The sequence below is a fragment of the Neopelma chrysocephalum genome, unplaced genomic scaffold (genome assembly GCF_003984885.1).
Source record: "Neopelma chrysocephalum unplaced genomic scaffold, ASM398488v2 Primary Assembly neopelma1_22b, whole genome shotgun sequence".
NCBI classification, from domain to species: Eukaryota; Metazoa; Chordata; class Aves; order Passeriformes; family Pipridae; genus Neopelma; species Neopelma chrysocephalum.
In genome coordinates, this window is record NW_020897690.1 from 29,709,271 (window position 1) to 29,734,624 (window position 25,354).

A 25,354-nucleotide genomic window follows, 5' to 3' on the forward strand; every position below is an offset into this window, starting at 1 on the left:
CCTCTGAATTACTCCAGGGCAAGGACACGTGCTAATAGGAAAGGGTATATGGACAAGACCTCATTAATATGTGTCTCTGTCTACAACTGTGGGACAATGCTTCCCAAGACCTCTAATACCACAGTTGGAGATGGAAAAAGAGACATCATTGTCAGGAGACATGCTGAAGTACTTGGTTTTCAGTGTGGGTTGATGAAATTTCACCTCTTGATTTACATGCTGAAATGTGTGTATGGAGGTTCACCCTGCCTCTTCTGAGAATATCCATTCAGCCCAAGCACTGCTTTCTAAAATACTGCAGGATCGCTATGGGAGCAACAGGGGAAAGATTGACTCAAGGTAGGAAGGTAATTAACCTTTTCTGGTATCCTAAATTGCTCCCAAGGTTGATTTCCTTCCTTTATTAGTTGTACTATGATCTGCTGGGTTGTGTGGAGCATCTTGGAAGGATGACTGTACTCGGGCTTACTCAACAATATCTTGGTGGAATTAGCGCTTGTGGAAAGGAATGGGCTCAACCCCTCTGCTGTTTGAGACCGACTCTTGTAGAACTACTAGCATGAGGAGCCCCATTGTAGCTGCCTCACCTGATTCAATTTCCACACTTATGGAAAAACTGCAAGGGGCATGCCCTGAGTGAGGGAATATCACTGTTCTTCCACCTCAACCCCTTCAGATAAGTGCAGGTAACCTGGTTACTTGTCCTCTGGAAAGGAAGATCACCTGTACTGCAACTCACTGTGAGTCCCACTCCTAATAATGAGTTACTGTGTTCTTTCTCTCCAGTATCCTCTTATATCTACAATTGAACGATGGAGCAATTTTTAAAAGGTCCTTCATGCTCTATGCCAATTCCCAAATCTCCACCATTTGCAACTCCAGAGTAAGACACATGACTTCTGTATCCTCCATTCACAGGACATTAAATCAATTTAACATTTCAGATATCTTACACAGGAAGGTTCAATATTTTTTGTCAAGAGCTGAAGGAAACAGTAAGCTATTTATTTCCATCTCCAAGATCCATAAGGGCCAATGTTGTGAAGAACTGGTGTATGCATGACTGCCAGCTAGTGAAGGCTTTGTACCACATCAGAGCAGCGTTCTGGTACTGACCTCTGGCCAGACTACTAACCAGAGCTGGTATCTTTTACATGTTTTTATTTTATGCACTTAAAATAAGGCATTACCTCTCTCTAATGGCCTGTATCACCTCACCTTTGGTCCTTAGACTGTTATTAAAAAAAAAAAAAATTACTAAAAACTCATTCCTTTCTCCCCCTCGTCACAATCTTTAAAAGCACAAGGTGTGATAAGAAACATGAGGAATTATTGCCAGATAGATGTATAGGCAGTATGTCCGAACTCCCTCTAGCCAGCTGTGTCTCTCAGCCTCATCTGCAGCAGCCTTTTTTGTCAGAAGTCAATTCAAAATATATTGCAGATGATGATAAATTGTGGAAGAATTTTGCAATATGGGCCATTACTCACTGGACAATAGGTCTGGAGACCACTGAGCTCATTTATAGGTCTCACAAAACAGTAAGACATATTATCTCCACCAAATTATGTACTAGTCTTCCAATAAATGCAGATCAGTGATCGTGGTTAAGGTAATTGCAAGCAATGAAGAATACGCCAGCACAAAGCACTGATTCTGCATGTCATGGTAATATAACTTATTGGCCCCTGGGATTCAGAATGACTCTATTTCTCTTCCTCAAGACAGACAGCTATGAAAAGGAGGATGGCCTTGCGGTTAAGGATTTGGATGCTAAAGATACGATCTCAGTTTCCAGCCCTCTCTCAGGCTTCCTGTGTGGCCTCTAACAAGCCATTAATGCCTTTGTGTTTTTCTTCTCTGTCAGTAAGATGATGATTATACTAGCAGGAAAGATCTGAACTGGACTGGACCCAGGTCTTTCTGTTTTCTTTTTTCTTCTTCCCCCCCCCCCCCCCCCTCAAATTTGTAGTTTCTTCACAGCTTGATATTCTTTGGTTTTACACCAATTCCTGGCTGACAAAGATGCTTAATCCATTCCGTATTTACAGATGAACAATGGCATTTGATTTTGAGTGTCTTTATTGGGTTCCTGAGGAATGTAGATAACCCAAATACCCTCTGAATTCAGTACTGTGTGCCGAACTACTCTGCATCAGAGCTGAACATCTGTCTTGCCTTCTGGAAGTGTGCACCTCTCCCTCCAGTGACTGTAAAGAGAGATCAGGATGACAGTGCTCAAAATCTTGATGGGAAGAATGCAAGCAACTGGCTTGTGGCTGCAGTGGATCTGCCAGGGCTGGAGGCGGGCTCCCCTGTCCAAGCACTGCTGTTGAATTTGAGACGTTGTGAGGAAACACTGTGCTCAACAGATTTTTTTATGACATTTTGCAACTCTCTCTCTATATAGAAGCACTCCAAGTGAAAAGGAAAAACAGCACTAAAAGCCTGTTAAATACTCTGCTGAGAGATTCCTGTCTTGCTCTGTTTTTCTTCTCACCACAGCCTATGGGGTTTTCAGAGGTTTTGAATGGAATGTAGACCCAGCTTCCTAATAATAATTATCTTGTTTTTTCATTGTGACATAAACAATAGGTTTTTTTCTGTGCTGTATGTGGACTTAGTCCAAAGCCCTAATTTTTGATAGTCTACATGAGGAACATTGCAAATCAGATCATAATCTGAACTTTTTTTAGCCCCTAATTCAAGAAGTTGAACCCAGCTCTCCATCTGAAGACCCGTGAACTCTGACAAACTCAGTCTGAGTCCAAGCTTTGTATTATCTCTCTGGTATCAATCAAATCAACTACAGAACAGTTTCAAATATAAACCTTCTCTTCCCATGCCCCTTTTTCATTCTTGCAGTGTCAAGACAGTGTTAAGGATAGTTTGGTGTGCTGCCAGCTGTAAGACTACAAAGAATGGTTAACCCTGCCTGGCTTTTGACCTTCTGAAAGCAGACAGCACTAGCAACAGAAGAGATGTGCAAGTGGTAGAGGTGGGGGAGTACACTTGTGACCCTCCCTACCTCCTCCAAACTTTTCCAGTCATTCCTCAGAGAGTAACTGCTTTAAATTTTTTTGGATAACATGGAGAAGATCTCAGACACAGCTGCTGTCTCCTCCTGTACATGCACACACATTTTTGCCTAAGTATCGGTTAACTACACTAAGGTGCTGAAATTCCAAGTTCTTCCAGGAAATGAGTTGAAAACTTTTCCTGGAGATCACAGCGAGGATGAATTATATTTTTTCAAAATTATTTTCTATTTCTTTTTCTTTCCCTCTTTTTTTTTCCACAGAGCAGGGTGCCCTCAACTGGGTCTCCCTATTGGCAACGATATGATAGATGGCGATGCATCTTATGTTTGCAGTAAAAGCTGCTTGGGCTTGTGTCTGTGCAGCTAGCAAAACAGAGGGAGCTGCCAAAAAAACCAGCCCGAGGTATGAAAGTTAACAGTTAGCAAAAACTGTGGTGTGAAATATTCCCATGAAATCCAGACATCAAGATGCTGCTTGGAATAGTTTGAATGTCCTGCATTCTTTTCCAGTGAAAACAGAGTAATAGACCAGCAGCGTGGGAGACAGCAGCCAAGGAAGAACACATGAGTCCCAGAGAACAAGCCATCAATTTTCTTGCTGTGGCTGACTGAAGGAAACTGAAATGTATATTGCAGTGGCTTCTAATACCAGCCACTGCTATGCATGTTGCACTTCAAACTCAGAATATGCTACCCTAAAAATTAAACAAAAAAAATCCCCAAACTATTAATAGATTTGTAAAAAGAAATGCCTTGTAGTTTTTAATCATGTATGTATGGAACTGAGAAACCAAGCATAAAATGTCAGTGTGGCTATTACATGGGTCACTGTACCAGATTTATATTAGCTAATATGCTGAAATAGTAGATTAGAAAGAGGATAGTTTATAGTCTTTAGTTCATTTGTTGGCAGGAAGAATCAGGAGCAGATTTGTTTTATGCTTGATCCCGTTGCAGAACAACTAGGAATGGAGCAGAGCTTAAAATCCAGGCAATAGAAATGGGATAATGACTGGACTGTATATACATTTTTTGTGAGTGAATAAGATGCTTGTGAAGGGGAAGAGCTAATGAGATCACAGAAGTTAGCAGAGCAGAGCATAACGCTCTTACGTGACCCTGTGAAGTGACTCAACAGAGAAGTATTACTTGGCATCCTATCACAGAACTGGTGCATGTCCCAACCCCTCAAAATGTGCTATCCTATGTGGTGATACAGATGTTCTAATAGGACACTAAAAATAGTGAGGACTTTCCAAAGTGCAGCCTTCAAAGCTTTGATCAATGTAAGGCAGAATAGATGGGCAGTGCTCTGACTTCTACCTGGCTTAAGGCACTGCAATATTTTCCTTCCACCCTCATGTATATTTCTATTTTGTGATAAATTCTGCATGCTGTTTTGGCTGTGCTGACATCCTGTGAGCTGCATGGAGTGCTATTTCAGAGAAGGTACCTGCAACAGGGCTTTCCTGGTCCAGGTCGGGGAGGCAGCAGGGAGCAACCTTCATCCAGCTCAAGAACAACAGCAGATTTCTCTTCTTGTTGCAAGAGATCTGACCAAGAGTAAGACAGCTCTGAATTGTCAGTTTTCTCCTGGCATGTAGTCAAAGGTCTCAACTCAAATTGTCAAGAAGCAAAAAGAAAGGGCAATCCTAGAGAGCATGGATGCTGCTGAGGAACAAACCATGCAGTAGGGCAGGTACCATCTGTATCTAACAAAAAGTAAATCTTTTTTTTTTCCTGTCCACCACAAGTTTTATATTTACTATTTTGATTTATTTTCAAGCAGTAGAAAGCTTATCAGCTCCATCTGTCAGGCTGGGGCAGCACATCTCATAACTTAAAATCTACTATCACCAATGAGAAGAGAGATTTATAAAAAATGAATGTACATTTGCATGCAAATAATGTTACAAATGGATGTTAAAACATGGCATCCTGATCCACATCTTTCATGAAGAATTATGTCTATTGTGTTATTTTCATTTTTTTCTTTTATTTGGAAAACAAACTTTCACAGAACTGGCAGGAGAGGAAAGTTTATAACTAGTTTTCAGAGGTTCATTTGAAAAAAGTAAGGAAATTAGTTACAAATGCTTTATTTCATTTATGATGTGACTACTTTTCACCTTCATCCTCAAAAAAACTTTAATGTATTTCACCACAGCTCTATTTCACGTATTATCTTCAGACCAAACTGTTTCGTCCCACATTGCATCCTGATGGACCATATAGTTTGGTACATGACTTGGTACATATCGGCACGGACATTAGTGTAATACAATTTCAGTAATCTTACCTCTCATACTTCTCAGGTCTGGTACTTTTTCTCTGCAGAACAGGAGGCATATTTTAATGACAGGCTGGAGGTGGTGGCATATTCCTGAGAAATTCTGAGATTAGGAATTTTGTTAAAGGCAAAGAGAGAAGGAAAGGGGAAAAGACCTTTTATTTAGATCACATTTTTCTCCTGCTCCTATTCTGTGTGTCTCAGACTTGAAATTACCCAAATGTAAGAGAAAAAATATCTTTGATGTCTCCACATTTCATAAATGAAGTACTCTTCTCATTTGGAGCTGGTCTTCCAAGTTATTACTTTAATGATTCTTGCCACTCCTGCAGCAAATTTTCTGTATCCACCTTGAAAACTGAAATCTTGTTCCACGATACCATGTATATTAAGCAAAGATCCAGAAGGTAGCCCAACAGTAGATATCCTGTCATTATTAAAGGTAGAGATGAAGTATACTAGTCTTTAGGCCATTTTGTCTGCAAAACCTGAGAGATCTGCAATCACATCAAGACTGTCATTTTTGGACCAGTGTTGTGTGATTATGGAGCCAAGAGTAGCTGGGAGGAGAGGATTTATTTTCAATAGTTCAGGACTGGTGATCTGAATGTATTAGAGAGTTTATGCAACAACAGAGCTCCAAAGTGTGGCTAAGACCTCCAGCAGCAGCAGGCGGAGGAGGATGCTCAATGGCATCTCAAATGGCAGACATTTGGGCAGCTGAGCTGAGTCTGGGGTATTTCACTTTATCAGAACCAGAGAAAATGGAAAATCACATACTGGTTTGGAGGGAAGAAAAGTAACTGCCTTTCTCTGCTCTTTCTCTTCTCTTTCTAGATGGAAAAGACTGACTGAAAGAATAATTCTATAGAGGAAATGAAAAGAATTAAGAGGTGTCATTTCATAATTTCTGACTTCTTTTTTCAAGCAAGGGTAGAGAAAGGAAACTGTCAAGGTCATGTATAGTTAATGGCAGTAAATTGAGGGGATACTACCTCCTAATGGGGACCCCTGGTGGCCTAGTGGTTAGCATGCAGGACTCTCACCTCTGCGACCCAGGTTCGAATCCCAGCCAGTCCCCCGGGCAGATGGAGCCCGTTAGCCCTGTAAGGCCATCCATCTATGAGAAGGACACTCTAAACAAACCTACGTCCTGAGGACCTCACTGCCATTGTCCAAGCTTGCTTGGCCCCGGCAGATGAACCTTAGGATTAAAGGGTGGGCTCAGTTCAGCGCAGGCTGTGTCTCACCTAAAAAATCCATTGCGCAGGCTGGAAAGGTAAAAAGACCTTTCCCAAAATCTTCGTTCGCGAAGACTGGCCATTATTATATTATATATATCTCCTAATACCTTGTTGCAAGCATTTTCACAGTGATTATAGAAATTTCCCACTAGAGAGATTGTCTTATATTATTTCTTTCTTGTGGGATTCTCTGCTCTTAAACCAACACAATTAAAGTGATAGTTTTAACTCAGGATCTTTGTTACTTAGAGGTGATACTTTTGTCCTCCTGGAAAGAATTTTGAAGGATTTTTTTATTTTTTTTTTAGATTTCATATGGAGGAACAGAAAGCTAGAGGTAGTAGTAGAAGGTTTGTTGATGGTTGGGGCTCATTCCTCTACTTTCAACTTTTAATAGTATAATTTTTCAGATGAGATATTTCTAATAGATAGATAAGTGAGCTACGTTGTTAAGTCTCCTCACTCTGGGTGTTGGAAAGGGTAAAGCTTATTCAATGGAGCAAGGAAAGGCTCTCCTTCATGGTATACTTGTCTCATAAAAATGTAAACTTAAATACTCTCTGTGATGATATAATTCAAGCCTAAAGCAGGACCACCATGCCTCAGTCCAAGAGAAAGCATGGACGTTTCTGAGAGGTACATTTCCACCACAGGAGGAAGAAAAAACCCAGAACTATCAGGGGGAAAAATCAGATTTTATGTCTCCAGCAATAATTTCTTAAGGCATTCTTATGCATCTGCTATATATTTGAACTGTTTTACTAGCAGCTGTCTATTTAACCAGGTGAGCAACTTTACCTAAGACAGAGGAAAAGATAACAAAAGCCTTCGTGGGGCATTTTTTATGATGACAAAAGTGAGAGTAAAAATGTAATTAGATTAAGAAACACTGTGGGTATTATTAGAGCCATCTCTCTTTGTTCCCCTTTTTATTGCAAAGCCCTGTGGTTTGGAGGTACTTGGCATTCTCTTAACTGGTTCTGCTTCCCTCCTACGAATTTCCCTCTAGGATTAGACGGCAGTGCAAATATTATTGCACTCTGCAGGCTTTGCCTTCTGACCTACTCTACAGACACATAATGTGATGGAGTTAGAACTGATGAATAGAAAATGTCTTTTTTAACTCTGTAGCACTGGAAGGATGCCAATGTCCAGTAGTTCATGAAGGAGATGGGGCTGGTAGGATTCTTGAGGGAAGTCGGACCAAAGAAGGAGCCTGAGGTATTTAAGAAAAAGTGTCAATTAAAAAAATAAAACATGGGGGAGGGGGAAGAGGAAGGGGTAGAAAAGAAGGGAGTGAGGGGGGCGAGAGGAAGTTAAGAATGTTAGCTGGGATGTCTGATTCCTTCAACAGTGAGACATGTGCTTCTGCTGGAACTGTGTCACTGCAGCTCTCAGTCCACCCCACTGGTCTCGCAGACCAAACACGTTTATTTTGATGTTAGCAGACAGGCATTCATGAAGAACCACTGTGTGTATGTATGAGTGTGTTAAGGGTGTTTCACCAGGAAAGACTCCTTGGGAACAAGTTGGATGAGTCAGAAGTGCTAATAGATGGGAGGGTTTGCTGCCTGGTGCTCCTGGTTAGCAGCCACGATCCTGCACTGTGCTGCTTAGCTTCCAGCGCCCGGATCAGGACCTCCTCTGTACAATTTCCTAGTCATTGCTAAAGGACTTTGGACCTTTCAGGGAGACTTTGCCAAAATGTTTATTTATGATGAAATCTTCTGCGACAGAGTAATTCTAATGAAAAGCAAGGGCTTGTAGGCTTGATCAAAACAAAGCAGAGCATCATCTGGGACTGTGCCAGACTCCTCCACAGCTCTACTAACACAACACCATCCTGACCAGCAGCAGCCCTTCTGCTTCAGTGCTGTGGGGAGTGGTTGGGGGCTCTCCAAACCCCTGTGTCGTAGTTTAAGACCCTCAAAAATCCAATTTCCAAGTTCAAGCCCCCCTCCCACAATTTGCTTCAATGTGAGAGGGTTTTCAGACAAAACACAGCTACTCAGCATTGGGGGAAGGGGAAAATACTTATGAGGTTTATTTACATACATATATATAGGTAACAACTTAACTATCTCTTCTACAATGAAATAACATATTTACATTAGATTAGATTTCTCTTTTTCTTCAACAAGAGTCCGGGAAGAAAAGAGAAAAGTCTTTTTGTCACCTTTCAGGTCACAGTTCCTTCAAATTAGTTTCTGTAGTATTAGTTAGTGTCCTTTATTTTTAAGGCAGCAGATTTGAGTATTGTAGTCAGAATTTTTCTGTTCTTACTTTGTGAAAATCCCAATCCCTTGAGCCTGAGCCTTCAGGGGACTGCCTTAAGGCTTTCACTCTTATCCGGTGGTGCCGCATTTTGAAACTCTCTTCAAATGGAAGCCCGCCCCTCTTTCCAAAAGAGGGTCTCTGAAAGGGGTTTTGGGGACATTTAATTCAGTCTTACCCCCAAAACAATCTTCATTGAGTTTTCTCTGTTCTGTTGCCAGCTCTCCCTCCTTGCAGGAACATCTCTGCGTCTTTGAGCCTGGCTCAACGCCATCTCGGTGCTGCTGGCTATCTTTCTGGCTTTCAACCACCGCTGTCTCTGTTCAGCTCTGCAAGCAACCACAGAGGAGGGGAAGAAGGTGTGATCCAGGGGTCTCTCTGATTACTTTGGAGTCCCCCTTGATCACCGCCTCAGGGGGTCCTCCACTCAGCTACTGCACTGCTCCAGGCCTCCCAGCTCCAGGCTGGAGGGGAAGGCCTGCTGGCTCTGCCTCCTCTTGGCTCACAACATGGCCACCACTTTTTCAACTATGTCATCCTCCTTCTTTTCTGGTCTGTTATAATATGTTGATTTTGAAGGAGCGAAATGTAGCTTGTAATTGGCTCTGCACCCAGAACCACCACCCCCTCGGGGGTTACCAGGGGAAAAGACTTTTTACCCTAGGACACCCTGTCCTCCAAATACATGTGGTGGAGGCCGTATTTGTGTCCATGCAGATGATGTGGACAAAATTCCTCCAGGGAATAGGTCTAGACCACCACCATCACTCTTCCTTTGACCCTGGCCAGGGTTTGAGCTACAGCTGCTAGTGGTGGAAATCTCTACCAAGGCACTGGGCTCTCCTGGTATATGCGCCGTGCTGTGCTGGAGACAGGAGATGCTAGGGAAGGGGATTGGCCAAGATAAAAATCAACAAGAATCTTCTCCCATGAATACAACCCAGTCCAAACTCAGATACTCATGAGCTCTGCAAAAGGCTTGTTGGTTGTGCTTGGGCTTTATTTAGTTTTTCTCGGTAACTGCTATTACTCTCTAATTTCTGACTCCATGAAGGGTCTGAGAAAAAATTCTAACATACCATGAGAGTAACTTGTCTTTTGCTTATTGAAAATCAAAAGCATAGTAAAAGTAAGTCTATCCAGGGCTGGTCCTTAGCATTTTGTAAGTTTCACAATCAGTTTCAATTTGAAGGACGTCTTGCAGACCTTAGTACCTCTTGCCATAGAGACTAACCTTTGGTTTTAATTACTGGACTTTAAGAGCTTGTGCTATAATTTTGGTGTTAGCGTTTATCTGTTGAAAGAAAAGAAAAAAGAGGTATGACTTTTAAATCCTTCTTTTTCTAACACATCCAACAATAGTTTTTTGTGGTCTGAATGACTGTAGTTCAATGGACTTAAATAAAAAAAGAATGCAAATCTTGTGGCAAGCTTGATACCGGGTGGGAGCAGCATGAGTGGAAATTGCTCAGTGACGTCCTTGCACGGCATAAAGTGTACATGAAGGTCATTACACAGTCTAGTGGCCACTGAGTGAAAAACTGCACCTCTACAAAGCAGAGCTTCTGCTTCCCACGTCAACGTGCTTCACAGAGCCAATGATGGGACAGACATCCAGAAGTTTTACTTTAGTTGTTTTATTTTTTGCTTAGCTTGCCCGATCGGTAAAAAGCTGCATTTTATTTACCATTAATATTCCTTTAGAGGCAAGGTTCCAATTTTATCAGTTTATAACTCTGACAAATGGGGTTCCTCATTTTCCTTTTGAGATTTCACATGACCAGCTAACTTTCCTGGCAAGCTGCGTTTCATATTGAAGGCTTTCCTCTGTGGAGTCGGCTGGACAAGTTTTTACTGAAACTAAACAGCGACAACATGAGTCTGCCGAGGAAGCATACCAAACCCCTGAGCTGAGAGTGTCTGTATCTAGTGCTGTGCCTGTGCTCTCAGAAGAAGCCAATGCCGCTGGGGTGCCACCACAGAGGTTTTCCTCTTGCAGGGCATCCAGGCTCAGAGCACAGAATTTGTTGCACCCAGATTTCTCTCTCATTGTGACAATTCAATGCCCTTTTTAAAGCCTTGATTGAGAAATCTTTTGGGAATTGAACCTTGATAATCTCAACAACGACTCTGTGCTCTCTAACATCTCTGCTTTTTTCTGCAGCCAGGAGGAGGATGGAAAGAGGGTGGAGGAGGTGGCAGTGGAGCTCATCTGGCAGATTCACAGGGTCACACCTTCCACTAACATGGAAAACACTTGAGGATTCTCAGCAAAATCTTTCTCCTCATGAATATGGATGAAAAGGCAGTGCCTGAGTTGATATTTTTAGGATTTCGTAGCTGCTTTTTTGTTTTCTGAAGGCTTTTATTGACCCTATAATTAGGAACTCCAATGTATATACACATATAATGGTAGATAAAAACTAAAGGCAATAGAGGATAAGCATTTGGCGACACTAAAACAGAAGTGTTACACTCTTGTGTGTCATGAAAAAGATTGTATCTACTGCATTCTACGTCTTATTACAGAAACTGAGAAACCTCAACATCTCAAGTTAAACTATACATTTTAAACATTACATCAAGATTTAGGTTACCTCCCATCTCAGCAACTCATTGTTTGCTTGTTCTTGAAATGTTATTCTGTAGAGCTATGGGAGAAAAGGATGAGGGGTTTACAGGGCCTAAGGGCATTTAGAACAAAGAAAGGTATGGCTGAATTTGCTGCTAGAATTGTCACACATAATTCCCTATCACTCAGCATGTGTCTGAAAAGTTGTAGGTGACGTGCTTTTTTCATTTCAGCCTTTAAGCTGGATCTATCTGGCCTGGGAGTTTTAAATTTGCATGGTTTCACTTTTAGAGGGTGTCATCTTGAGATGAATCCCTGTCTCTTCCAGCATGGTTGGGGCACATCTGTCCATAGGCAAAGGCAAAGTGTGGAGGAAGAATGGCACTTTCTTAGGACATACACAAGAGAATATTGTTTCCAGGCTTGCCTGTAATTTCTGTAAGGCTGATCAAATTTGCAGTCTCTCCAACTGGGACTCAATATCCAGTGGTAAGGAGGGGGTCCTTCTTTGAAGAATTGACATCAGATGCAGAGAACTTTTCACTTTATGGCCCTGGGCAGCAAACACCAACTTTAATTGACAGGACCCCAGGACTGCCAATTAGACACTGGCAAACCCAGGACATCTGGACACCTTATCAGAGGTTTATCAAGATTACTGGTGTGATCCATACACACCCTTAATGGGAATCAGCTGTCAAACAAGTGAAGTAATTTAGGCAAAGATTGCATTTTTTTTTTTTGGTTACAACTATAATGTGTTACAAGCTGAGTTCTCAGTGGCTGTAATAACTGTGCAGTTTCATAACCGCTTGTTTTTGCTCATTGTTCAACTCCCTAGCCAAAGAGACTGGGCCAAATTCAGAAAGCGAGCCTGGCCCTAAAGTGATCAGTGCAGATCCCTGTGCCAATACTGGCTCTGAACTTAGCCATCAGTTGTGAGGCTGTGCCCCTCTCCATCAGCAAGGCAGCTTTAAATATTTTTGACAGCACTTTCAATCATGAGAACTCTGCCACATCATCTTGGTTTTATGTAGTCTGCTAAAAGGATAATAAAAGACCGTGGGGGAAAGAAATGACTTTATAAAAAGAGATACAACTGAGTGTGTGGTCCCACATTTTCCACAGGAGAGATCGGAAAGAGCTTACGCTTCCTCAGATTGCATGATTTGAGGATTATAATCATTGCTGAGTCAGTATCTTTTATTAAAGTGAAGGAACAGAAGTCATCATCATAAAGGAAAGATGGCCTTGGTTCTTGTGCTCTGGGAAGCTATGGGTGCTTTAATTCCACATACCGACACCTGGGGGAGAGATGAAATCAAAATGGCCTTTTTAATATATTTTTAAACATGGTATTTTATAAATCTTATTGAAACCATAACCAAGGAAAGCAATCCATGAAATGTGAAGAAATGGATTTGATGTCTGACATAAGGTCCACAGAACACAGGGAGCACAATCCCATTTCCTGCTCATGTTAACTCTGAGATGTGCTAAGAGTCTAAAGGAGGGGCAAGTCCACGGTTGGGCAAAAGAGCCAAAAGAAATTGTATCTGGAGTTGCTAGGTTGCCTAGGTTGCTGACTACCCTGTTTTGTGCCTTGATCTGGTTTGAGACACCATTTTGAAGAAATTATCATAATATATGTAAACTGAAGTCAATTTTAGAAGAAACTTACCAAACCATTTTTCTTTACATGGAAATGGAGTTTCACTGTCTTAAACAAGGTTGACATTCACGTGAGCAAATCCAATCTCACTGTTTTTAGAACTTCAGACGTAGTTTAGCTTTTAGAGTGATATGATTTTCACTTCTGGTTGCAAACTTTGGTTACATTTTTTCAAGTGAATGATGGACTTAGGGAATATTTCTCGAGACTGAAGAGTGAGAATTTATTGTGCTGCTGAATGCTTGCATTATTTTGTCAGGTGAGGAGCTACCTGGTGAATGGGGAGTTGGAAAGGACAACACTGATACAAACATGAGCTCTCCAGATCCATTGGCTGTGCATAGGGCTTCGGCTAAAACTGCTTAGTCAGTCCTCCCATGGGCATATATGATAACTTGACAGCAAGTCAAATCCTTTAGAAAGATGGGACATTTTATCTTGCCTTCAAAACATATTGAACAGATGTGCCACAGGGTCCAGGTGAGTTACATTTTAGCAACTTACCTGGTTCAATAAACTTCACTGGAGTAGGAGTGACACTTTAAATAGGTAGCATGCAGGGATACCAATGGGTTCAGAATCACAACGCACCATCAAAAACACCAGTTAAGTCAAAATCATCTATCTTAGGTAGACTGGCCAACTCTACATAAGCCAGAAAAGGAACATGTATAAATTACATCTATTTGGTAAATAGACCATGGAGGAAGCCCTTTGATATGACTGGTTTAAGCTGTGGCTCCTTTACACAGGCTCAATACATTTTGAGGGTTGGTTGTTTTATGGGGTTCTTTTCTTATTCTGCACATAATTTGTTTTGGAGTTTTCTTTTCTGCATATGGGGAAAAGCAATATTATAAAAGGAAAAGAAAGACCCCAAATATTTACACATTTTAGCGGGAAATACTTTTATACTTTGTTTCAGACAAGCTGCTAACTGAAAATTAATAGTATTTGTGCATATGTTCTTCTTAATGAGCAAATCAACTGCACAGTACCGGTTAAAAACACATCTATAATTTAACTGTTGTCTGCAGGACCTTATAACTTACTGGAAGCCTCCAGTGCCTTGTAGTTAATAGGTAACGTTCACCAGCTGCTTTCCTGGCTGAATAAATTCTCTAAGCAGCTTAACGATGAATGTTCACATGGGGGGGAACTTCTTTCTTGAATGTAAAGATCCCTCCAATATAATTAGCTGACTAATATTGTTCAAACTGATACAGATCTTGCAAACAGCTGAGTTATTCATTGATTCATGCACAGATCCCTCACTTTGTAAATAATATTTTGATATTGCTAGTTTGGGCAGAAAATATGTGTGGTGTTCAGAAATCTATGTCGAACTCCTTGTCTTTAGCAAGAAAATACAGTATCTTCCAGTCAATGGATGGCCCCAGCTGCCATGTTCTCTCTGAAATTCCATTAGTTCGATGTGTAGAAATTCCAGGTTTGGAGTTTTTCATCTAGTTCTGGCAATCTGATAAACAGTGCTCAAAGCTAGTTCATGCAAGCTGACCTCAGCATAGGCATAAAAAAACCCAGGAGCTGCGATGCTTGAAAAGCTGTCCGAAAGAAATAAACTTCCTTTCTGTATTTTTCATCTCTTTTTTTTTAAATTAGCCTGCAGAGCTATTACTGAGCATAAAGTAGAAGAACTGTCATGTTGCAGGGTGTCCAACAGTGTGCATTTGCTGATAGAAGAACGAGAGCTACAGTCAGCTGATGTTTCACTGACATTTCTTCTGCAATTATGAATGACCTCAGTTTTACAGTCTAACTGGATCAATAAATAGTGATCTTTCTGCAACGCCAACCTCAGCTTTTAGAAATGTGCTGTTTCTCTCTGGCTTTCATATGGCTTTCATCATTGGTTACCAAGGACGTGTGGCAGTCATTTTTTCTCATGTTGAAATACTGTATATATGTGTGGTTTTGCATAAATCCATACATCACCATAATATCTAAATGCCAGGAATAGTTAATGCATTATTCTGCCTGCTTTCTTGCATTGCTACAAACAGTAATCTCGTGATACAGACACCATATTTCCTAGCCAGAACCTGCAGCTTACCTTTCTTCAACCTTCCCTAGATTCTGACCCCATCATTTTGTAATTCACATTATCAATAGAACCATGTAATGAATCATGGAAAAGCTAGAAGAATGAGGTGGCTTGGAGGCAGTTCTGTATGTATGCAGTTTTATAATAAAACTGTTTAAAAGATACTTTAAAAGCAGAAAATAATTCAATGTTATAGGACAGCAGATGCTAGTGGAACACAAACTGAATTTCTTATGTCAAGATTGCCTGGCTTGCTTTTTGTAATAATCTGTAATCAGAGTGTATGATGTGTGCACACACTCAAGTCACTGTAAATACTTAGTTCTGGAATATGTTGTCTTGCCTCATCTAGTTGAATACCTTCTCTCAGATTCCTCGAGGCAAAGGAATGTTTCATTACTACCTTGCATCTGATAGTATGTGGTAGATGTAGGGGTTGACAAACACTGATGGACATTTAAATAACCCTTAGGGCATGAGCACCAGAACTCATTTCTTGTAACAAGTTAATATCTACCTACTAGTGTATCAGATACTCCACTTTCAAGCCGATGTCTAAGAATGTTGATCCTGGTTATGTGATCAAAAGACAAAAAGACAAAAAGAAAGACAAGAAAAGACAAAAAAAATCTCAAAAAAAAGACAAAAAGATCGAGTGTTTTCAAGTCATGGTGTTGACTTTTTTGGATGTGTCTCTAAGGCTGACCTAGGCAAAATACTCAGAAAAGTTTACACACTTTCTGGGAACAGTGTTTTGCCAGCAGATCTGAGTGTGAGAACCAATTAGGAAGGCATGCCGAGCACCAGCCAGCTGAGGAGCCTGGGTTAGGAAGGACATCCTAAGTAGTCATCTTTAACACAGTTAATGCAGGCAATTATGTCTCATAATCCCTCCCATAAACTGATGGAGTTTCACATTTCAAGTGCCACTAATGATTTACCAGAATTTTTCTACCCTTTCTGCTACAAAACTTGTCATAATTTCCAGTGGGAATGTATTCAGGGCCAGTCTATTGGTATTTGTTCTTCTGACAGCATCATTCTTTAGCTTAAATAGCTTGTTGGCCCTCCTGGTGTCTACTGCCTTGATGTATTTATAAAAAGTGGACACGTTTCAACCTTCTTTTTGCTAGACTATACAGATCTCATTCAGAAAGACAGGCTTTTCTTACCCTGAGCCTGAAGTCACCCACAACTGTCCCAGTCTGAACGAATTTGTTCTTGAATGTGGGTGACCTAAGCTGGATAAAGTCTTGCCAAAAAACCTGCGTAATGGCATTTTGAAAAGTCAGGCTGAAAATGATTTTTTCTCAGTTATATATTTTGCTTTCTGTGCGACAGGAAGTAAGTTTTGGATGTATGATCCATGTTTATGTGAAAAGCTTGTGGAATTTTAAACACTTCTTTTTCTTTGCTGACATTTTTGGAAGGAACTTAGGGGAACTGTATTTCCTACTCTCTCCTGTTTTCCATGAGAATTTAACTCCCTTTGGCAATTCCAATTCAAATAGGGTGTATGATAAACATTTAAGTACCAGTCCTGAAATCTAAATAAGGAGTGAATAGTGTGTTTTGGTGCAAAGATATCTTACTTCTCTTTGGTATCAGTAGTAACCGAGCTCTGTCACCACAGAGATACAAACCAAGAGTCCTTTTCTCTTCAGACAACTCTGGTACAAAGGAACCAAGCTATACATTGCTACAGCTAAAGAGCAATCAGTCCCCAAAGCAGCCCTGGTGTCTCTGCATCTTCTCCAGTATGCCCATGGATGTGGCACAGGTCACTCATGACTCCATGAAAGCAAGTGGGGGAGGCACAGTGATCCTTGGCTCTGCTACCACAGCTACAAACCCCTTTTGTCAATTGTCCTTCTGCATCCTTAGAGACTGTTGCTCTTATGTTGCTTCTGTTCTGGACTCAGACCTCATTCGCTGTCCCTGCGGACTAAGATGAGTGACCATCAAGCTGTGACAGCAGACTTTCCTTTACTTGCTACATTTGCAGCAGGTCTTTTTCTGGAAGGCTGTCAAAGAGCTGCTCCCCTGCCACACACCTGAACAATACCTTGCCTCTTGATGTGCTTTGCAGAGCTGAAATTGTTTCCAGAGTCCTTCCCAAGTTCTGCAAGCAAAGCAATGGCTCATCTGTAAGAAGCTGCTGGTATGACCCTTCTGGAGACAAGGGCCCCCAGGCAAAGCATCCACACCCCAGAGAGGTTCACTGCTCTCAGCTTCTGGGAAAAGTTGGTCCAGGTCCCCTAAACCTCTTGGGATAAGCCTCACCAATGTTACTTCATCTTCCTCCTCCTTTTCTTTGTGCCCACTAGATGCCTCCTCTTGCCTCGACTGCTACTTAAATCCCTGCTTTTACCTCTTCATGCTCTTGTCACCAGTTACAGCAATGCTAGTATGGAAAACAAAAAAGACAAAACAACAAACCAGTCAGTCAGGAAGACCTTCTTTATTTTGGGCTCTGCACCAATTGTCTAGGTGTGGCAGTACAGAGACTTTTGCCTGTATTTCCCTCCTGCTGTTCTCCCCTTCTGTGAACTGATGCTCTGTGCTGGAAGCCAGAAAACTTCTGAGGAGGTTCAGGCCTGTCTGTAATACCTGTGTTATGCTCGCACTCCTCAGCCACATGGACTGAGAAGCTGCTGAGGTACTCTGGGTTTGCAGCATGCATGGAAAAAGAATTAGAATGTATGGCTACAGTGCTGCAGTGCAGCTCTCCAAAAAGAGAGCTTCCAGGTCTAACAGGAGGAGATAAAAGATATTCCACAGAGCTGGAGGAGGAGCCTGCTTTTTCCTCACTATATCACTCATCTCCATATTTTCCCTTTTCTTCCTATGCTATGTTGGTTGCCTATCTCTCTCTTGCCCTCACCTCTCGTTTACAAACATTTTAGGTACATGCACCTCATTCCCTGCTTGCAAGGTGACTCTCTCTCAATGGCAATTCTGTTCTGTTTGCTTACACCAGGGAACGCTAGTGGCAAACTTAGTTCAGTCATGAGTGTTTTAAGGAGAAGAAATATATGTGAAACAAAAACAAATAAGGAAAAAAAATACAGGAGGGAAAGAAAAAAAAATTAGTAAAACAGTCTATTTTTACAGTACTTTTTAATGAAATATTCCTGCCACTGTTGTTCCAGAAAGGCCTCTCAACCTAGAAATAGTAGTTGGTTGTCATGTTTAGTGTCCTGCATTTGTGACTGAAAGGAGTTGTGACTCATAAATAAGTATAGCTCTCTGGCTATATGCCACTCTAACTTAAAATGGCTGAGGTTTACTGTGAGAAAGCACATCTGACTTGTATTTCCTTAAGACTGGAAAAGTATCATCAAATAACAGTATAAGGGAAAAATCCTAACCATAAAGAATTTTACATTCTTTGGAATGATATCATAGTAGAATATACACAGTAGACTAATTACAATTTCATCTTTAATTTTACTCCAAAGTGGTTTGCATTTTTTGAAGTGTCATTTCCTTTTATATTTCTTTTTCAAAGGAATGGTCACGTTCCAATAATTTACTTACCATCATTTATATTAATTTGTGTTCTTCAAACAGATGGATAATCTGTGGTAATTAGAATGATCTCTACTGTCTGCGTTTTATCATCTTTTCAGAGGGAGTTACCCAGGCAGACCTCTCTCTACACCGACCAGACAGTGGAGGGTGCTGTTGTATTGGAGGTGCTCACACGAAGGGACCTGCTCACTTTGCTGCTTTCACAACTCCTTAGATAGAGCTCACAAACACAGACTTTCAGTTTTGTCTTCACTGGGGTGGCAGGGCATACCAGTGAGAGAGCAGGACACCTCCTTCCCCCCCTCCTCACCCCCCAGTCACAGCTCAGTCAGTTGTCTGGGCCCTGAAAAAAGAATTATATGTAATAAGTCAGGTTTGGATTTTGACTCTATGACTGTGTGTTCCCTAAGAGTCCCTAAGACTCTAGTCCACAGATGATATCTTGTCTGAAATTCCTCGAGGAGACAAGGGGGAGGAGGGGAGAGGGAATAAGGGAAATTTGGTTTTTTGGCCAAAGGAGTTCAGAGTCTGTCCATTAAGCACTTGCTGCTTTTCCAAAGTATGTTCTGAATTAGGCAGAGTGCAGTATGTCTTCTTCCAAGTACTGGTGAGAAGTCATGAAGCCATGATAAATCCGTGGATAGCCAACCTTGCTCTCAAGTTTGAGAGATTACATTAGAACACCCAAAGTCAGCACTAGCGCACTTCAGCCGAGCTTGCATTATCCAAACATGATCTAAGAGCAGGAGCACAGCAGGCCAATCAGCCTGCATGCTTACGGTCCTTGAACAGGATGCAGGATACAGTTATTGAATTTCCAATGCTGTATTTCATTGTCATCAGGACACTGTGATTTTATTAGTGAATATATCACTAATAATACAGTATGCGGTCAAAGTATGTGTCCTTCCAAAATCCAAGTAAATAGCACAGAATTAACAAACACATATCAAAGAAGCCCTCTGTGATTTGCAAGTATGACTGGGTGCTACTGCTGTTCTGGCAATTGTATTCTCTTTATATTAGTTTTCCTGTAAAAATTTCAAGTAGAAATTTTACTTGAGCTTCCCAGCTCAAATAAAACTCTCTGGTTTATGGATGAGTAACTGGAGAATTCAAAGAAGTTAAATGATTTTCCCAGGATCACAGACTGAGAATGAAACAAACCCATGAATTAAACTCAGAAACTGAACTTCCAAGATCAGATGAAAGAGGCAGAGACTGTAGCTTATGACCCCTTTCCACCCTCAGCTTTTCCCCACACCCATGACCATGGAGAAATTTTAGTTTTGCATCCTGAAGTAAATACAGGAGCTCTGAAGGGTGCAAGATGCTCTGTGTGCTGCACAGGTCTTCCAGCTCCTCTAACTGGCCAGTGTATCCTGATAATAATGTTTCCACATTGCTTTAAGATGAGAAGCAGTATGTATATCAATGATAAAAAACATTGTATAATATTTGTTTTCATCCCACAGGATGTAAACCAGCCCACCGAGGTATTCACATGTGCTCTATAATTTCTTCTGCTCCAGTCCTGGAAAGAAGAAAGTTCTCCCCAAACAGCAGTAAAAGTGTAACTGCAATAACCCCCCTGCCAATATAATTCTGAATGAATCAAGAACTTTAAAAAAAATTGGCCCTCTTCTGAATAACAAGGGTCAGAACACGGTTGAGTGGCAAATTGGTATGAAAAAACAACTTTGAGCCACTCATATAGTCCTGTGGCCATGTTTCTTTTTGGGCTAGTTTGCTAAGGACTGATTTTGTATTCTGTTTACCTGGTTTTAATCTTCTTAATTTGAAATAGTAAAGGAGAATATGTTTATGCCTGTATCCATAGATGGAAATACAGATAGACCCCTTACTTTAGTACACAATGTTTATTTTATGACAAAAGTTTGTTTTCCTTTTTCCCCTCCCTTTGCAGTGTCACTGCTGCTGTATTTCATTAGACCTCTGGTTTTCATTATGCAAAAAGTCAAAACTGGAACACTGTAAATCCCCCCTCTCCTCCCCACTCACTGCTCTGAAGCCTGTACGCCATTCGATGCCAACAGCTTCTCCTACCAAAGTCCACTGTTTCCAGGGACTCTGGGGAACAGGAGGTGAGAACAGGGAAAGTTTGGGGGGGACACCTTGCTCGCCCAAGGCTTGTTAACCTGAGCGCGCACTCTCTTTCTCAAATTTGTTTTCTCAGCTGGTGGCACAGTCACTGCCTCAGCGCCATCGGTCCAGCAGAGACCAGTTTCATTTGAGATCTGAAGGCAGATTTTAAAGAAGTGGTTGGGGGCAGGAGGGGAGGGGAGCTTAATAACAGCTTAGAGCCTGACTCCCTAAGTTTTCTTAGTATATTGAAATATGAACTGTGTAAACACTCTGCATTCCACCTGCTCCAGAATCTGCCAAAAAGCTCACAAAAGTTCTTTGCTCTTTTTTGCATCCTACCGTTTTCCCTGCCCTCCTCCTCACAAGGTCTCCCACACCACCTAACTGTTCTGCTCCCCACCTAGTCACTGCAAACAAACACATGAGCGTTTTTTCTGCCTTTAACTTATATTTTTTTTCCCAACTGGAAAGATGCATTTCCAAAGCCATTTTGCACCTAACATGTGGTGCCTGTTCAGCCTCCTCTTTCACAGAGCTGTGGTTTGGTTTCAAATCTTCAGTAGTGATGCTTATCAAATTATTGTTGTTCTTTTGATAGTTGTTCTTTTGATATTATTTATTGTAATTGCACATAAATGTGGCAGTAATCACCCGAGAGACTGAATATTTTCCACATCAAAACTTAGAACCTACACACTCTGTGTTTTACCTGTCTTCTCCTCAACAGGGAGCAGTTTCCATCCAGATGGCAAATGATCAAGGGTTTTACACTTTTACACTCAGTAAAAATGCTGAACAAAGAAGTACATTTTCCATTATGTTCTGAAAGAGAGCAGGCTGTGCTAGCTTCACCACGAGAGCAGATTTCCCCTTGGCACAATCCTCTGCCAGCCTCCAGGAGTAGGACAGAGACAAAGACCATGTTTCTGATGTGTGGCAGCATTCACAAAAGGCACCCAAAGAGAGAGTGGTGCCATGTGGACAATTTAGAACTGAATAGCCTGTGGTAGCCACTCCTTATTTCTCATGTCAGAGGTGATCATATGCTCTTCATGGAGCATAGGATTTGGTGGGCTTCCTGGAAGTGAACAGGTAGTACTTGTTCAAAAACATTGTATTTTTGATCCAGGGGATTCAAAACAGCCTGCTTTTGACAGAAGCAGCCAGTAAGTTTTGCCACGATTGCATCAGACTGCAAAAGGCTGACCTGAAAATAAGTGGAGAACTATGACTTAAGGTCTAAGACAAAACTGGTTTTTTAATTTGACTGCGTAGGGAAGCTACAACTTCCCTACCTCATCTACCCAGGAAAGGTGAGGGTGAAATTCAACCGGCTTTTCTACTGATGTACAGCATTCAAACCACCAGCAAAAGTGGTCAACTGAGTCTTCTCAGCTTCATTTACATATGTTGAAAAAATGAGGGTGCTCTTCTGCCTTCTAATGAGGGTGCTCTTACCACGCTTTGCCCTGAAAATACTTCACACTGCACAGTGCAGACCACAGTGCTTGCATCCCAGCTCTGATTCCTTTTGGACTGTGAGTTATGAGGGAAACAGTTCTGGCTAGTTTGAAACGTGGGAGGACAGTGTAGCAGTGAGGCTGGAAAAGATTTCGCAGCTCTCAAACTGGGAAATGTGCCTTAGATTTCACTTCAGCACAGTTGATGGGAGCCTCACTGCTGCTTTGATTTTCAGGGCACATAGATGTCTCTGCTGTTCACTGGACTTGCTTGGGGCATCATCATCTCCCTGGAGATTGGTATTTTTCATTTTGTTCTTCTCTGCCTTGCACTTTGCTTCTGCCTGAAACAGGAATCATGCAATATATCCTCACACGCCTTTTAAAGTGCTTGGCATTAGAAACACCCTTCCCCTCTGCCTCTCCCAGCCAAGTGATCTGTGCAGCAGAGCTCGGAGCAGGGAAGGGACAGGACGGGAAGGGAAGGGAGGAGGAAGAGGAAACCATTCACCCCACCCTTCCAACCAGAAGCAGGAGCCTGAAGCAGTCACTCTGATGGTAGAAGGTCAGGTTTAAAAGGTGGAGGGGACGGGAGGGGGAAGAAGACAAAAAGTGTTCCCTCCCCCTGTCGGGATCATCGTGGCTGGGTGTAACTCACACACAGACACCAGCGACCCTTTCCAGAAACTTGTACAGTGGCAATGAAAATCTGGTGTCAGCATGAGTGAAGCTGTAGTCCCTGACAGGCTTGTGGCTTGCTCTGAGAAGGTGGCCTGATATCTTCCCCAGCTGATTCAGTTTACTTAAAACTGTCACCCACCTCTAAAAATTCATCTCATCAGAAAGTAAAGCTAGAACTGAGTATTTCAGTTAGGACAAGAGTAATCCAGTTGGGACCAAAGCTATCCTGTTTCCAATTATTTTTTGGAAGGTTGGTGTGAAGGACTTGAGCAACAAGGATGTGTATATTTGTTCCCTGAAAAGAGGGAGGGTCATTAAACTTGAACATCTAGTATGCTTTTGAACAATTTACATTATATCAGAAGGAGCCAAAAATAAGATATCATTTGTTAACTTAGCTAATCCATTAAAATTACATTGAGCAATTTAACTATTATTTGTAACTCTCTGTAATCTCTCTTAGGGCAAGGAAACAATGTCCTACTGCAATTAGGTGTGGTGTGTTCTCAGAGCACATAAAGCTTTCAGCGGCTTTGTATGAGGCTGATTTGGATTTTAGGTAACAGCACATATTGAACCAACTGGGGAAAGAAAGTCCCCAACCAGAGGTCTACCAGCAGTAAATTATCTGGAATTTCAGTGATCAGTGGCTATATTTATCATATTATCCCTATACTTATGAATTTGTGTGTGAGAGGGGAAGAGATGTCCAAAACTGCAAATTTTCAATTCACGTTCAGTACTTCAAACTGAGCCAAGTCATTCTCGCCTCTTCTTTTAAACCGGACATAACTAGAAAATAATGGAGTGGTCGAGACGAAAGATTTTGCCTTGGGTAATACTACATTGTACTGAATACTCAGTAAGAACAAGTTAGCTACCTTGTTCTCCATAATTACAGAAAACTAAAGAGAGGATGTAAATGACCTGAGAAAATTGTTCTTCTATTTTTATCTTATTAATCTTTTCTCCTCTATTCCAGTTAAAACAAAAGCAATAGCTTTGGAAACAGATTGATTATGTAATAGGAAAAGCATAGTTTGGAGAATCTTTAAGTGTAAGACTTGTGTCCTGTAGCTCTAAAATTAAGGTGGCTTTGCCCACTTTCAGCAGATTGAGGTTGCCCTCTGAAGATGAAAACATGCTTCTGAAATGAAAAATGCAGTTTCATTTAAAACACTTTTTATAATGCCTGGTTGCCTGACAGTAGAGTTGGTAGCTAACAGCAGAAACTGTATTATAGACACCTGATGTTACTAGTCCACGATAATAGACATCCTGAAAGGATTAAATTTGTCCGAAAGGACAAAAAAGAATAAATATCTCGAAAGGCAAGCAGCAATACAGCTGTACACTTTTGCTGTGCACCTAGCAGCAACCCATGGCTAATATTTCTCATCTTACTGGGAGTTCTAGTTCTAAATTTAGGGCCCTATATAAAGGATCTGACATATGAAGGACCTTTTACTGCCAACCACACTCAATGAGAACAGCTGATGCCTAATGACTTACCAAATTAGGGCATTTAATATAAAGTACCCTGTGACCATCCAGCCTTTGCTTCTTGGCTTTAGTTTCCCCACAGGGAAGATGGGGCTGAGAAGGGAAGATATATGAACTTTCTCCGTCAAATCTGATGTGTCTCCACCAAATCTGATGTGTCGCCATCAAAACAAGATGGTGTTGAACAGTGAACCCTCTCTGGGAAATCTGGGTCCCAGTCCTTCACTGGGATCTGATCGTGGGGGTCCCCATGCCTCTGCCAAGAATGTTGGGGATCCATGAGGACTGGCTGAGTCCTCTACCAGGAACAGGCATGCACATCTGGCCCAGGGAAACACATTTAATCACTTACATGAAAAGCAGTAATTTCTTTGCTTTTAGAGAAAAACCTGCTTGCTCAGAGGTCAGTGACAGGTTTTGCAGCAGGACTTTTGAGCAGGCAGCATTTGTAACCACATTGAGAAATCAATAAAAGCAGCTGCACATGCTGTATAGGTAAAGGCATGCAGATACTGCAGCAAACCTGGGGCTGTTGTCACTCTGGACGCTGCCTCTGGCCAAGGCTGATAAGCACTTGAGAGTAGAACAGAATAGAGGAGAATGTGGGGACAGGATGAACCTCCACATCCATGGCTGCCCCACCACAGATGTCACTAAGAGGCCATGTCTGCTGTTCCTTAAAAAGCTGTGAAGCATGCTCTTTAAAATGGGATGGCAACCTCTGCCCACGCACAGTGGGAAAGAGATGGGTGAGACACAGAAGGCAGCCAGTGCACTAGGCTGTGCAGGAGTAGGGCTCTTCAAGAAAGCACTGTGGCCCTCATCTCTGCTTCTGTAATTCACAAAGTACCAGCAAGGGGAGGCAAAACCTGCTATGGCATCCAGAAACAGAGACATCCTCGCCGGTAAGAG